Raw genomic sequence first — 17,191 nt, forward strand, 5'->3', positions numbered from 1 at the left:
TGTGTTTTTCATGGGTTTTACCTTTTTAGAATTTACACATTTTTCATGATTTAGAGTAATTAGTAGAATACATAATTTTGTAGTGCTGAAAAATATGTTTCAGGAAAAGAAATGTGAACATTAATAAATCGAAAGAATAGGACATGATGATAATTATCCCAAAATAGCCACTTGCATCAGAAGTTAAATTCATGTATAGCATGTTGATCTGGCCTTTATCATTTCTTTCCCTGTTGCCATATTTAAGACATTAATGGATGACTTTGATTTTAAATTATTATTTTCAAAATATATTCACAGCTAGACCACAGCTCTGATGTCTGAAGTTGCAACCATTATTTGATTTTATTTTCAGCTTTGTAAAGAATAATACATCCCCAGCTACATTAAGATGCCACTTCTGTAGTTTACATCTGTTGCCAAACTTCCATTTACCAGCATCCTGGATGATCTGCTAATATTAGTAGTTTATATATAGGTTGAGGGCTTCAGTTATGGTTGTTAATTGTTGCTTGTTAAACAAACAATAATAACTTTTAAAGGGGAACTAATAATAATTTAATTTAATATAAGCTTCATCATAGGGAAATATAAACTTTCTAAATACAATCAATAAAAATTCTGTATCGTTTCTGAAATAATTACGTTTATATTCACTATCCCTCTCTCAGCATCTGTTTCTCCTCATTCTGTCTTCAGGCAGGAGTTGGGCAGGGGCGTAACTACAGAGGAAGCAGACCCTGCAGCTGCAAGGGGGGGGCAGGAAGTATAGGGGGGCTCCTTTTGCCTAGAAGATGGCACTATGACCAGACATAATGTCTCTCTACATGGAGCATTTGTGCAAAAGGCAGTTATTTTGTTACATTTTGTTTGTGCTGGAATCCGTTATTTGAGTGAGCTCTAATTCATCTGCTAGGACCCCCCCCCCTTATAAGATATATTGGATCTAACTGTCAATGAATATCTGACACACTGCCAGGTGAAAAGAATGAAGAGAAACAGATGCCGAGAGAGGGATAGTGAAGATAACCTTGATTATTTCAGAAAGGATGCAGTATATTTTATTGATTGTATGAACAAAGTTTCTTATTTCAGTATGATGAAGCGTATATGAAATTTTCATTTTTGAGACGTTTCCCCTTTAAAAGACCAGTAACATAAAAAAATTTTTAAAAAAAACAAACTTTAAATTCGCGAAGTCTTTATTAAGAAATTACTTACCGATTCTCCGCTTGAGCTCCTCTTCAGAAATGGCGACAGGGCGACAAGCCATCATGCGGTGCCTGATTTTCTCCTCCCTGCCTTCTATAGGAGATAGCCAGGGAGGAGAAATCAAGCGCCGCACGATGGATCGTCGTCCTGTCGGCGTTTCTGAAGAGGAGCGCAAGTAGAGAATCGGTTAGTAATTTCTTAATAAAGACTTTGCGAATTTAAAGTGTCTTGGTGTTATTTTTTCGATAAGTAGAAATTTTATTTTTTTTTGCAATTTTTTTATGTTACTGGTCCTTAAGGTCACATTGCAGTTCTACGGCCTGTATAAAGTTTTCCAGCTTCTTGTCCTTAAAAGAAGTAACCAAGGAGTATTGCTGCATGATGCACACTGACACAGATAGTTAGGTTTAGGTGTAGACCCCTTTCAGAAAACCTAAGAAAATTTTCAGACTATGGTGACACCAGCTTAGTTGGGTCCACTCGGGTGCAGCTGCCATGAGGTGAGTTGAGAAACTAGATTTAGGTGACAGCAGCCCACAGGGGCTTCAAAAATCCGCTCCTGGTGACCTAATTTCTGCTTACTAAACTGGAAAATTTGATTCTTTTATTGCAGAGAGCTCAATTGCACTTGGTCCTGCTCCTGTGAAGGAAAAGTTTAGGAGTGAGGGTGGGTATGGTATCATAGGAGCAGTCTCAAGCCGGTGCGGAGGAGAGAGTCTGGGTGTACTGTACATGACTGTGCCAGCCAATAGTGAAAGTCAATATTCATAGGTACAAATATCCAGATGAAATCTCTCAGTCCAAGCTTCTACTGGTGAATATTTATAGCATGTGGCAGGAAGCCAACGTTCTGTATCACTTTTAAAATATGTGTTAATAAAGCAGTCCTTAAGCAGAATAAAGTAGAAACAGGGGCATTCTTCTTTATGCCATTTCCAAGCAGGTGAACATGGTTAGACAAAAAAAGACTGATTGTACAGTAAAATGGCACGGACCATAGACCAAGTGTTCCATGGAAGGGCCTTAGAGCTGAAGCATTTGCGCTTCTAAGATTGCTAAATCAGCCCGGCTGTTTGCACACACCTGGTTTCTAAACTCTCAATATTCTATGTACAGGTATGGGATCCGTTATCCTGAAACCCATTATCCATAAAGCTCCGAATTACGGAATTTTAACCTCCATTTTATCCAAATAATCACATTTTAAAAAATGATTTCCTTTTTCTCTGTAATAATTAAACAGTACCTTGTACTGGATCCCCAAAAAATATATAATTAGTCCTTATTGGAAGCAAAACAATCCATGATTTTCTAGTAGACTGAAGTTATGAAGCTCCAAATTATGGAAAGATAAACATTCTGGATAACAGGTCCCATACCTGTATTGTTTTGTTGTTTAAGTTGTTTAAGCGTACCAGAGAAATGTATTATCTACATACATTTATGTGAATCTGGTTTTTCTAGCTTGTTAATATGCATTAACAGACTCAAGGGGGTGCTCGTGTTATACAAAATGCATAATCGGATAGATAATTGGCTACAGCAGCTAAATGCTTTTAATTAAATACTTTGAATAATAAATCCCAGTTGTATTACCCCCATATAAAAGATGTTTTATTTGTGTTGCATAGAGATACAGAATTAAAAAGCACGTTATGTGACTTTTAAGCCCTACCCTGCCCAATTTGTTCTTTGTTTAAGGCAGTTTTAAAGGGACACCATCATGCCTTTTTTATTATTTTATTTTTTTTACTAATTTAGTTTTGAATACAGATTGAAATGAGCTTTCCGCGTAAGAATCATTTTTGCACAGTTAAACAAAATGTTATTCTAAGCAACCTTCCAATATACATTAATGATAAATTTAGCATTGGTTATAGTTGTGTTAAAAAATGGTATTGTCTTTTAACATTCTCTGCACTCATGACTCATAAAACAATGTTGCAAATCAGCTAATTAAGACTGAAAGACCTACAGGAGACCTGTTACAGAGTCAGACCCAACGAATAGAAAGGGATAATCAAACACAGTTTTTTAGCGTTGGAATGTTGCTTAGAATGCTGCTTTCTTTCGCTCTGCAAAGAAACTTTTATTGGGTGCAAGACCCAGATTAATTTATTCTGTGGAATTTTATGCTTGATCTATTTTTTTTTGTAAGTACTGTGCTTTTGCCTACTTTGCCATTATAAAGCTTCTCTGGCCCTTTCTGTGTAAGGTTTCTTCTCATCGCATGCATAAAAATTGACTGTAACATTAAAATAAAGCATATTTTTACAACACTGTGTTTTTGATCAATTGCACATTGTTTCATGGTGCAGATATTAAAAGTAGTGTTCCTTTACGTCTAATCACAAGTATTGTTAAAGCCCATTATATTCCAGAGAAATGTACAATAGAAGCCTGTATATGTCAAGCTTACAGACTGGACTCTGGCTAACAGAATGAAAGATTGGAGGGTTAACATTCCTGCTTTGGGCACTGCAGTTGAAGTCTACACCAAATATAGCAATGGAGATATTATATTGTGCTTTAAATGGGTTGTTTTAAGGAATTCATAAAATGTTCAATTTATTTAGATGCCACGCCATGATAAATGCCACTTAAAATGAAAATATTATTTAAAGTTAAAGCAACTTGGAAAACACACATCAAATCCATCTGGTAACAGTTCCATGAAAGCGTCAATGTACACCTGTATTTAACATGATCTCAATAAATAGGGCATGTTTTGAAACTGAATTCTGTCTTTTGTTTTAATTAATAAAACAATAGTTTTGTTCTATTTTGTCCTAAACAATAGCCCTGTCAGTTTAAACTTGATACCACCAATTCTAACAAATCTACCAAATAAGATTTTACCAAACCTTGTTTAGATTAACACAATATGAATACTAAAAGTCCTTGGGGCATATTTATCAAAGAGTGAAATTAGAGATCACCATAGTCCACTAGAGTGAAATTCCGGCACTCTTCATTCATTTCTATGGGATTTTTAAAAGAGTATTTATCAATGGGTGAAAGTAACTTCACTCTTTGAGAAATATGCCCCCTTGACTCTCTTGGAGTTACTAATAATTCAAGGGAATGTGTAGTAAGGGTAAAAAAACGGGTGCAAGGCATGAGATTGCAGCTGTGTCCACATATCCTTATGGCCTGCCAGTAGGGTTGCCACCGGGCTGGTATTTTACCGGCCTTGCCCGTGACAACATGGGATCCTCAAAGCAACTCTCAAAAAACAAAGATTGTTCAGTATCATGGTTTAGGGGAAGGCTACAAAAAGCTATCTCAGAGGTTTAAACTGTGAGTTTCAACTGAAAAAAATGAGTTATTTGGTCATAACAAAAAGCACTTTGCATGGTGGAAGAAGAACACCGCATTCCAAGAAAAACACCTGCTACCTACTGTCAAATTTGGTTGAGGTTCCATCATGCTGTGGGGCTGTGTGGCTATTTCAGGGACTGGGGCCCTTTTTAAAGTCGAGGGTTGGATGAATTCAACCCAATATCAACAAATTCTTCAGGATAATGTCCAAGTATCAGTCACAAAGTTGAAGTTACACAGGGGTTGGATATTCCAACATGACAATGACCCTAAGCACACTTCGAAATCTACAAAGGCATTTATGCAGAGGGAGAAGTTCAATATTCTTGAATGGTTGATACAGTCCCCCGACTTCAAAATCATTGAAAATCTATGGGATGATTTCAAGCAGGCTGTATTTTGCGCACCCTTAAACAGTTGTTGCATATAAAGCTGTTGCTTTCACTTTTCTATAGTTGCATTGGAACGGCTGCCTTCGTCCCACCACCTGTTATGAACTTTGCTCAAGTGTGCCTAGTAACGCAGGGGAAACCTGGAGTTACCACCACCTCCAAAGTGGCACACATTGCATTGACGGTAAATTAATGACCTCACATTTTGTTTCCTTAATATATTTATTGCCATAAAAGAGGTTTTTGTAGACATTTCCTTAATGCATCTTATGCATCTCACTTTACTATTGAGTGCTTTACGCAAAACTCTATAAAGGGTACAATAATATTTGTACAGCTAGTTTACAATTTCATAGTTAGCTGTGACAGGGTTAATATACAATAACAAATTATGTTTAAATTTCTAAATTTTCAAAACTGAGCATTATTTAGGCCTCTGCACCCTGTGGGATTTTATTTGCCGCATGACAAAGGAAAATTTTTAAAGGTCAGTAAATTCATATCTTGATCTCAGGAACTGGGGGAGGACAGCATGTAAACTCTACTTTGTAGATGAATTAATTAGAATATCTTAATTGGCTTGCGTATTTCACTCCATTGAGATTTAGAGGATTGTCTGTTTTGGGAAATCCAGAATTAATAGTTTGATGGAACCCTTAGGAAGTGTCTCCTATATTTGTCCGTAAATGAGATTGAATCTTCATCTAATTTAATTAATGCTGACAGTGTTAAGGGACAGTCAATTTGACATTATGGTTCATTTATACTTTTGTTATAACCTATTTGTGAAATGTGCTTTACTAAAACCATATGGTAAGTTTAAGGTACATATTTAAAAATGCGTAAAAAAAAAAATATACTTTTCTGCTCTGAATTTTAAATCATTAATAACATTAAAAGTTAATTTGGGCTGAAAGAAAAAAAAAACTGTTTATTAATTCTATATGATCCCTCGGTATATTTATGTAGCTTGTGGTTTAGTAATCAGAAAACAATACAAAAGGAAGGTAAGGCTTTCCCAGCATGCTTTATGAGACAGGGCAGATGTAGTGAGTAATACTGTGGACTGTGTTCAATCAGGCTGAAAAGCCAGTACAAATATTGGAATTAATACTTAGTTGCCAGCTGTAAAAAACAATGGGTGGTGGTGCCTGTTTAGGAAGTGATAACAAGCTGTAAAATATTTGAATTTACTCCATTGTGTTGCATTAATGGTGGCTGAGGCACTGGATGCACTTTTCCTAGTGCCAAAGTCTAGTCTGTTTTGGTTTGCGAAGAATGATCTTTGATTTGATTATTTTAAGATGTGTGTGAAACACACCTTGTCTTTTAAGAAACCCTGCTATAAATAAATAAAATAGGTTGTAAGATGGATTAACTTCTACACAAGTTTACTAGACTTACTGACACAATGCAACACAGCTACCCAAACTGGGTACTAATTCTTTATGAATTGGGTAGCTGCGGCTAGAATTATCGTAGTGGGGATGGCATTACTACTGGCATGTGGTATTAAAATGGCATTAGTGCATAAATCTTTGGGATCAAGTCTGGTGCACCAGAGGATATTGTCCAAGGGTTAGACATCACCCTGGCAGCAAAGCATTCTGTGTTCAGTGTTGGACTGGGCTGGAGGGACACCGGAAAAAAACACTGGGGAACGTGGCACAGACCCGGTCCTTGCACAGAAGCCCTTGCACGGGGGCTGTAGCAGTGTTTGTGGCTCAGGGAGAGGGCCAAAGGGCACTTTGCCCGGGCCCCCAGTCTGATTCTGTCTGAGTTCCATTGTACTTATAAAACTGGTGGCTGTTTGGCTGACGTGAGTTGCTGAGAAAGTTGCAGAGCAGTTGATATTGGTCACAGCTCCCCAAGCCAAATCAACAGATATACCCATATAAATATGCCCAGTGAATGGAGGGCTTTGCTGGAAGTTTGCAGGTAACAGTTGGATTCATTCAAACAGGCTGTCAACTGCCAATTAAAAAACAGATGGTTTAATTTCTGGGTTGCAAAGGCATTTAAATGCTTCAATAAATATTTATAAATGTTACAAAATGCTCTTTTACACACTTTAATAGCAGTTCTCTTCTATACAATGACCTAATTGTTTAGGCGAAAAAGACATTAAGTCCAACTCATTTACTGATGTGACAGGGCAACGTTTTTATTCAAATCCTGGCCTCCAAGTCCACATTTTAGTGTTTTTTTTTTCTTTTGGTTTTCTCAGCATTTGCTAATTAATTCTAAGCTTACACTGAGCTAATTAGCTGCTTAATTACACGGCATAACATAATTAGCAGGGTGCTCAGTACTAATTGGTAATTAGGGAAATTCAATCTGGTTGCAATGATGATGCACTGCGAAGCACGGTTCATGTCACACAATGATGAAGATCTGTATGGGGGGGGCGTTTGTCAGGGGGCGGGGAAGCTAAGTGATCATTTCACTGTATTTGTTTTCACACATACCGATTATTTGTTTCGTTAGGAAAGCACAGAAAAAGGATAATGGCTGGTTATAACTGTGCATGTGCCAAACCCATGAGTGGTGGTGTTATCATGCTACACAGAGATCAAGCAACAGGAAAAACATTGACCTGGATGCTAGTTAAACTGAGCAGTGACCTGTTTCAGTGTGAAAGGCAAACTATTTCTTAAATATATTTATAATTGTATAATTTAAATTGGAAATACTTAGAGAAGAATAAATATTTATGTTCTGGTTGCTTCTGTTTTATTTATTTCCTAAATCCACTTGATCTCCTCCTAAAAACATTTGGTCAGTGTAGTGAGATAAAATGTAGTGGAGGCATCATCATAATCGAAGTAACTGCTCATTGCAGAGGTAGAATTACCACTAATGCAGCAGGTGCCTATATACATTCTAAATATAGAAACTAGAAGTGGTCATACAATATGTTTCTGTAGAATTTGGGCTATGTAATCTTTTTATTCTGGGGCTATACATTGTTTTGTTATTTATTGTACTGTGCAAAGGTATCTCCTTAAAACAGCAGTAACATAGCAAATAGAAAGTATTTCAAAATAAATAAAATGTTCTATTGTGCTGCACTAGTAGGATTGCCACCTTTTTGGTTTACTTTTGCTGGCCTGCTGGGGCATGTGCTGCTCAATGATGTCTTAGAGCAGAAAATAAGTGGACCTGTGACATCAGGGGAGAAGAAATAGGCGGGCCTATGACTGATGAAATGGTTGGACTGGGACTATGTAAGCAGTCAGAGAGGGGATGGAGGGTTAAGTAGCAAATCACTTTAGGGAGGATTAACAATTACAAATTTACCTGGTTCTATCTAATGATTTAATGGTTAAACACTGGTTGGGTGGCATAATATGCACTTTTAAAATTGGAGTGTTGCTTCAGAAACACTATTGAAGTTTATATAAATAAAAACTGCTGTATAGCCATGGGGGCAGCCATTCAGTTTCAAATAGGGCTAAATAGGTTAAATAGCCGATAACAGATACACTCTGTAGAATTCAATAGGGGGAATGTAATAAAAGTCACAAAGATCTTAATGCGGTCATGAACTTGTATTCCAGTCCTTCTGCCAGAATATGTAACCTAGGTATCTCCTCAAATGACTTCCCCATACTCAATGGCACCCGCCAAGGATGCCCACTTTCGCCACTACTGTTTGACCTTTGCATAGAACCCCTAGCTATACTCGTCAGGTCTGATCCCTCCATACAGGGGATAGATATAGGCCGGGGAACCTATAAGGTCGCTCTGTTTGCTGACGACGCGGTCTTCACCCTTTCACGTCCCTTCACGTCGCTTCCGTACCTATTTCACTGCATTACGGCCTTTTGCACTGTCTCTGGCTTCCGTATTAATCATTCCAAAACGGTGGCTACCCCACACAACCTCTCAGTTGCCTCTCTTAAGCTGCTCAAATTGAACTTTAACTTCAAATGGATAGATAACGGTATGAAGTATCTGGGGGTCAAATTGGCAGACAATCCTACCACACTTCACCTTCTCAATTTTGCGCCAATGTATACCTATGTAGGGACCTATAGGATATCCTATCCCTATAGAGTTAATCCCCTACCTTTTGTATGTAGTTCTCTTTTCCCTTGTTATTGGGCCTTGCCCTTGTAACTGGTAAAGTGTAACATCCACACCTATTGGACAAAGAGTGTAATGACACTCCCCTGCCACACTGCTATATAGTGTTGTGTAGGGAGTGGCCTCTTCCTCTTTGGCTCCTGGTGTCTGTGCTGCTAGGTGTTTCCCATTGAGCCTGGGATCACCAAGGCCCCAGTAAAGCCATTTACCCCAAAGGGACCTGTACCTTTGGTGCTGAAGTCGGGAACCAGGCAATCCCGTGAATGAGGATTAGCTATCATTAGGGCAGATCTGTAATAGTCTCTCTAGGAGAGAGAGATAGCCAGATTAAGGTAGCATGAGCAGTTCTGTGCTCCAACAAGGAGAATAGCAGGGAGTAGCCTCCCAAAGGCTTTTAAGGTGCCTTTAGTGTAAGGAACTCAGTGATAGGGAATTCAGTTAGCAGAGCACTGCCTGACCCCTACTTGATCGATCCTGTTTCACTTTGGTCGCTGGTCTTTGGGAGTGAGATATTCTTCCTACTGTTTGACTTGAGGAGTGACATCTGTACATGCTGCATCATCATCAATGCTATCCTTTCTCCTCTGTGATGTGCTAACTCCTACTGCAACTCCTGCGTGAGTAAACCTGTGGTCAATTGCTTGCATATTGTTGTGCTAAATAAACCATCTCACTTGTTTCCACTATCTAAAGAACCTCCTGGCGTCCATTATTCTATCTTTTACACTAATTAGCCTGTGGGTTGTAGTTTTACACCATCTTAAAGGGGAAGCTTCCATTTAGCGAAGGCTCCGCCCTGAGTGTAGTTTCACAGTGTAACCCATGCTCATACACTAGCTGGACACCCTTAACCCCTAATTGGCGGGATAGGCCAAGAAAGCGTTACATTTTGGCGCCCAACGTGGGGCCCCGCCCCCACTCCAGGCTATATTGTGTTTTTGGCAATTTTTGTAATTTTTGCAAAATTGTGCACTGTATCTTTAAATTTTGCTGACAGGCTGCCGGACCCAGTAGGCAAAGGGCAGTCCTGCACGCACTTGCTATTTTTGGTGTGCGCATAGTAAGGCCGTGGGTTCGGGCTTGGTGGTTCTTCCCGTGTCCCATTATTCGCCTGCGCCACTAGTGCTTTCGCCAGGCGCATATTCGCTGGCGTTTTTGTTTTTGTGCGCTGTGAATTTTCGCTGGCGCCATTTTTGTCATCGCGAGATTTCGCAGGCGCCATTTTGTCCTTGCGCATACTCTTAAGCGCGCTTGGACTAGGCGGTTCCCTGACGTCACGTCACCACCGCCATTTTGTGGAGGATTTCCTAGAGGACGGACGCATCTCTGTGTGCTCCAAACTCTGCACAGGCCTACACCCTTAGCGGCTGCTAAGGGAACTTGCCTTTTGCCTCCACTACAAAGCGATAACTGCTAAAGGCATACCGCTTCTTGCTGTGGATCTCTGGAATCAAAATCATCCATTTTCTCCAGGGTCCCAGCATATCATATTTGTCCTGCGGCTGCAGGTACACGCTGTTCACGAAACTCTCCAGCCCCTCACCTGTCCTAAACAAGGATGGCGGATCAAGGCTGGGATGGATGGCCTGACCCAGAGGCCCGAGAAGGACATATCACCTTTTCATTCCGCCCAAGCGTACCAGCCCCTTCACCTAACAGGTATGTCTGGAGGGGCACTTTTGGTGAAGATTTCCTCAGCCCTGGCTGTAATATTATGGTGCCATATTGCGGGGAGTGTGGGGCAGAATGTGGTGCTGCATTTAAGAGACTGACTCCCTCATGCAAGATGTGTGGGCGAAGCTGCTGGATGGGGCCCTTCATGAAAATGGAGGAATCCTCAGGGCCCATTTTACTGGCTCCACCATTTCCTGCTGTATTGCCCGCTTCACCATTTTCTACTATACAGCCTATGGGGGCTACCATTACTTCCAAATCACCATCTTCTTCTCCTATCTCGGCCGAGCCTAAAGGGGAGGAATTGAAGGAAGTTACAGATTCCATGGGGGGTCTGAGTGTGGAACTTTCTACCAAGAAGACCTCTACAAAGGGAAGGGGTCGCGGACGCGCCCCTCCCAAAGTGTTTGGAGAAAAACCACCTACCATGCTGACTGGTGTGGTTACCTCCGCCTCCTGCTCCTCTGAAGGGAACAGCTTTGAGTCCTTGCATTCTTCTCCTGACCCAGATTGGGGAGAAATGGATTTTGGACCGCTGCCTTCATCTTCTGCGTCCTCTAAAGAGGAATTGGTCACTTTCTTCGACAAACCCATGCCGCCTGCAGGGGACCCTGCTACTGATATTTCCTTTTGGGTTTCTCCTGGCCGTGCTGATCCCCAAAAGCAGCGTACGGTGTCGAGAATCCAGAGGATAATAAATATTCGGGTGTTTGATCAATGGGGCTACTACATGCCATATGCCCCTGAGTTCGTTTATGACGAAGTGGAGAAACACCTTGACGAATGGGTTTATGGAGAGTTAATCCGAAGGGAGAAGATTGGATCAGGAGGGCTGTTTCAGAAAAATGCTTCCAAGGGGGAGCGTGACTTTTCCTTTTTGAGCAATGTGGTCCATGAATGGTGGTATGGCCGCACTGTGCTGAAGCATTTTGTGAAAAGTTGTGGAAAATTCCAAGAAGATAAGCAGTTTAGCTTAATGGAGAGAGTTTCCAATGGGGGTCGTGTGGAGAAGCCCCACCCCAATTATTACCTGTCCTACAAGGATACCGTGGCAAAGTCCTGCCTTGGAAGGGAGCACCACCAGCCATCCCCTAGGGGGGTGTGAGGTTTCCTTCCTATACATATGGTTTCCTGCAGGTTGTTACAGGTCAAGGGACTCCTGTTTGAGAGCCTGATTTGTCTGCTGTTCGTCTAGATTGATGCCCGATTATTGGGGCCTTCTTCAAAGAAGTCGTCTAGATTGATGCCCCTGTTTGGGCCTTCTTCATTTGTTTGTTCACCATTTTCAGTTGCTGGACTTATGGACATTGTCCAGGACCACTTGTAAATAGTTGGGTTCATGAGACAAAGACTGCTGAGCCCCCACCAAAACTCTTCTACCTCTAACTACTCGCTGAGTAGCACCTTTATTCTTTGCCTTACTACTCCCCAAGTGGCTCTCAGTAACTTTGTACACTTGGGTAGGGGGGGGGTGTGATATGGAATAAAGCTTTTGGTTATGGTGGGGTCATGTAACTCAACTGCACTGAAAATGTGTGTTCATATGTGAAAAGAAATATATGCTAATTTTTCTTTTCAGCCAAGCTTGTGCCTGGACCTCCTGATACACTATGGATGGTTCACGTATCGTAAGTTAAGTGCCTGAGTGTCCTTAGGGGTTCTCATGAAATGTAATAAAGTTATGTAACTGATGTTATTTGCACTGAAACTTACTCCATACAGTATTTGCATTTTTGCTCTTTACTGTTCTTTTCTCCACAGTACCCATTGTTACCAGGTATTCCTCAGGAGGGGATACCAGAAGATTGATGTTCAATGGTATTGTTGGTTTGCACTTATATATTCACTTTGTTACTATTGTGTCTATATCATTTCACCATTGTCGGGACGAAATGGATTTTTCCCCCGGGTGTATGTAGGGACCTATAGGATATCCTATCCCTATAGAGTTAATCCCCTACCTTTTGTATGTAGTTCTCTTTTCCCTTGTTATTGGGCCTTGCCCTTGTAACTGGTAAAGTGTAACATCCACACCTATTGGACAAAGAGTGTAATGACACTCCCCTGCCACACTGCTATATAGTGTTGTGTAGGGAGTGGCCTCTTCCTCTTTGGCTCCTGGTGTCTGTGCTGCTAGGTGTTTCCCATTGAGCCTGGGATCACCAAGGCCCCAGTAAAGCCATTTACCCCAAAGGGACCTGTACCTTTGGTGCTGAAGTCGGGAACCAGGCAATCCCGTGAATGAGGATTAGCTATCATTAGGGCAGATCTGTAATAGTCTCTCTAGGAGAGAGAGATAGCCAGATTAAGGTAGCATGAGCAGTTCTGTGCTCCAACAAGGAGAATAGCAGGGAGTAGCCTCCCAAAGGCTTTTAAGGTGCCTTTAGTGTAAGGAACTCAGTGATAGGGAATTCAGTTAGCAGAGCACTGCCTGACCCCTACTTGATCGATCCTGTTTCACTTTGGTCGCTGGTCTTTGGGAGTGAGATATTCTTCCTACTGTTTGACTTGAGGAGTGACATCTGTACATGCTGCATCATCATCAATGCTATCCTTTCTCCTCTGTGATGTGCTAACTCCTACTGCAACTCCTGCGTGAGTAAACCTGTGGTCAATTGCTTGCATATTGTTGTGCTAAATAAACCATCTCACTTGTTTCCACTATCTAAAGAACCTCCTGGCGTCCATTATTCTATCTTTTACACTAATTAGCCTGTGGGTTGTAGTTTTACACCATCTTAAAGGGGAAGCTTCCATTTAGCGAAGGCTCCGCCCTGAGTGTAGTTTCACAGTGTAACCCATGCTCATACACTAGCTGGACACCCTTAACCCCTAATTGGCGGGATAGGCCAAGAAAGCGTTACACCTACTTGAAAAATCTTATGTGTAAATGGATGCCTTACCCGATATCCCTCCTGGGCAGAGTCAACGCTGTCAAAATGATAATCCTTCCGAAACTCCTGTACTTATTTAGGGCCTTGCCCATCACGCTACCCGATAAGGAATTAAAGACCTTCCAATCCCACATAACTTCTTTTCTATGGCAAAATAAGAGGGCTAGAATCTCCACGGCTATATTAGCTAGGTCAAAAGGCAGAGGTGGGTGGGGTTTGCCGGACATTAAGAGCTACTATTTAGCTGCCAGACTGGCACAGTTAGTCCAATGGAATTCTGTTATAGAGTCCCATAGATGGGTCGAAATTGAGCATTACCTCACCTCTCCTATTGGGGTCCAGGGGCTTCGTTGGCTCGCAAAAAAACACAGACCAGCTTTGTCAGAATGCCCGTCTCCCTATATACATCATACGTTATCAGTTTGGGATTCCTGTCGTTTAAGATATAATCTACAAGGCTCACCAGGCCTGGTTGCCCCAATACATAACAACCCAGATTATGCTCCGGGCCTAGTGACCCTAGGCTACAAACGATGGGCAGCTAAAGGGCTGTGGTCTCTGCACCAATTCATCCAATGGGACAAAATCCTTACGTGGAACGCTTTTAAGGATAAATTTGCCATGGCAGATCAGGATCAGTTCCAATTTTTACAACTGTCCCATTACATCTCTACTCGATTCCCTACAGGGCCCATAGCTAAACCTACTAGATTTGAATGGTTATATTGTAACTTGTCCTTTCGTAAAGCCTTAATTTCTGAACTTTATAGACTGATATGGCACGATAGGCCGCCAGCGAAAACTAAACACCAAATACGGTGGGAGACACACATTGGCGAAAGTTTATCAGAAGAGCAATGGACTGACATCTTCCTCACCATGGCAAAGATATCGATGAATGTTCTTATAAAAGAAAAGCCATACAAAATACTGTATGATTGGTACGTGTCGCCCACTTTGCTTCACAAATGGGACTCCACTATACCCAAGACGTGCTTTCGTGGTTGTGGTCAGGAAGCTGATAATTGGCACAATTGGTGGACTTGCCCAATCGTCCAACGAATATGGACTGACACGTTCGCCTTGATTTCCTCAGTCCTCCAGACTCATGTAGATTCGGATCCATGGGCGGCGTTATTTGGCAGACGCCTCAAACTCTCCAGACATCACAACAAGTTAGCCACACAAATCTGCTCCGCCACAAGATGCGTTTTAGCCTCAATGTGGAAGGGCCCTGGCCCTCATCGGTCTGAGCTGGAGAGGAAAATTTGGTGGATTGCTGCAAACGAAAAAATTACATACCTGCTGAAAGATAAACTGGACACTTATGACCTAATATGGACTCCCTGGATTACCAAAGCTGGCCCTACCTAGTCTGCCCACATGGAACTGTATATGCTATTTCCCTACTTTCTGCCTATACGGATAATTTGACTTGATGACACGGTGACAACAGAAAATGTATGCAACATGTTTCTTTATTTTCTTTTCTTCTTTTTGTTTTTTCTTTTATTTCATATTATTTATTTCATTCCTATTACTTTCCCTTTACTTTTTTGTATGTTGTAACACAGGTTTGCAAATTACAACTACTTTCTGGTATTTTGCACATGATACTGAACCTGAATAAACACAAAGTTGAAAAAAAAAAAAAAGTCACAAAGAAAAAAAAAATTTGCACCAATACGAATAAAAATTCACATCTCGCAATGTAATATTCTTCCTTAAAGGAACAGTAACACCAAAAAAATTTAAGTGTTTTAAAGTAATGACAATATCATGCAAATGTTGCCCTGCACTGGTAAATCTGATTTGTTTGCTTCAGAAACACTACTATAGTTCATATAAACAAGCTGCTGTGGAGCAATGGCGGAAATTGAAAAACGGCTATATGGCACAGGTTAACTAATGGATAACAGATAACACCATTAGACAGACAGAGCTTATCTGCTATCTGCTGTGTAATCTGAGCCTTTTCTCCTTTGAATGGCTGCCCCCATTGCTACAACGCAGTTTATTTATATAAACAATAGTATTGTTTCTGAAGCAAACACAGCAGTTTTACCAGTGCAGGGCAACACTGCATTATATTTTCATTACTTTAAAACACTTTTATTTTTTGACGTTACTGTTCCTTTAAACTATTATTGATTGCATTGCAAATTTCATTTCATTTTGAGCAAACATAACTTTTTCAGTAAGAAGTTTTATTACATTTACTGCACATTGGCACAAACTGAAAAACTTTCTACCACTGTTGGAAGTGGTCGCTAAACAGTTCGGGTTCGCAAAAGTTATATTAAATTTGCGCAAACCAAAATATGTTTGCACAAAGACATGCGCATTGCGAATAGTTTTTCCGTTATCAACTTTTATTACATTGTCCCAAATGTGTTTAAATCTTTCCCAGGGATCAAAACCCATATCATATAATATCACATAACATATCTTCTTTTTGACTACCCCCATGGCTACGCAGCAATTTATTTTCATATAAACACTTACGGGGTTATGTAATAAAATGCACTAGGTTTGTCAAGGTGCAGTAATTCATAGCAACCAATCAGCAGGTAACATTTACTAGTCATGTTTAAAAGCAAACAGGTTATTGATTGCTATTGTTTACTGCCCCTGGGCAAACTTAGTGCCTTTTATTACATTTGGGGGTTAGAGTCTAAGTTCTACAGGGCCGGGCCCTCCATCCTACTGTGCCTCTTCACTTAATCTCTGTATATGTATACTTATTTATTATATTTGTCCACCCTGTGTTTACCAAGACCTTCCGTTATTGTAGTAAGAGACTACAGGTTGAAAACAGACACACATCCTTCAACTTCAACCTTTTATGTCTAAACTGATGATTGATCCAAATAAAGGCAAACAATCCCATCTGAAGCCTCTTTAATTTGTTTGAGAGGGGAGAGATTCCTTCCTGACTGCAAGATGGCAATTGAATCTCTTGATCAACTTAGTAATATTTTCAATAACCCTTCTTGAAGCTCTCTCATCTATCTTTCAGTACAAACACTTCAGAGAGAGAGAGAATCAAAATGGATGCTCTTGTGTCGGCTGGAAGGATCTACTTGAAAATACAGAGTTTATTATATAGTTCCCTCATATATTTATACACAGTGATCATATCTCCTCTAAAACAACTCTTTGGCCAAGATGGATTTTACACTGACAGTTTATTTTCATAACTGTGATTTTACATGACCCATGCCAGCATAGTTGTTCCTCTGCAGACTCTCTCTATATTTATAATATCTTGTTTGAGCACTGAAGACCAAAACTGCACTGCATATTCTACATGGGACCTTACCAGTGTTATGTTAAGGGGACCGAACCTCTCCTTCCATTAATCTGTGCACCTTTTAATAAAACACAAATTTTTATTTTTGGCCTTGCAGCTGCTGACTGGCATTGCTTGCTGCAGCCACGTTTAGTATCTCCAAGGTCATTCTCCATTATGGATTTACATAACACAGTCCTATTTATGGAATAAGTGACATTTCTATAATCCAGGTGTATAACCTTTCATTTATCAACACTGAATCTCATTCGCCACTGCTGCAAGGATGCCATATCCTGGATGGAACTCATTGGGCT

Source organism: Xenopus laevis, chromosome 2S (assembly GCF_017654675.1).
Source record: "Xenopus laevis strain J_2021 chromosome 2S, Xenopus_laevis_v10.1, whole genome shotgun sequence".
Taxonomy (NCBI): domain Eukaryota; kingdom Metazoa; phylum Chordata; class Amphibia; order Anura; family Pipidae; genus Xenopus; species Xenopus laevis.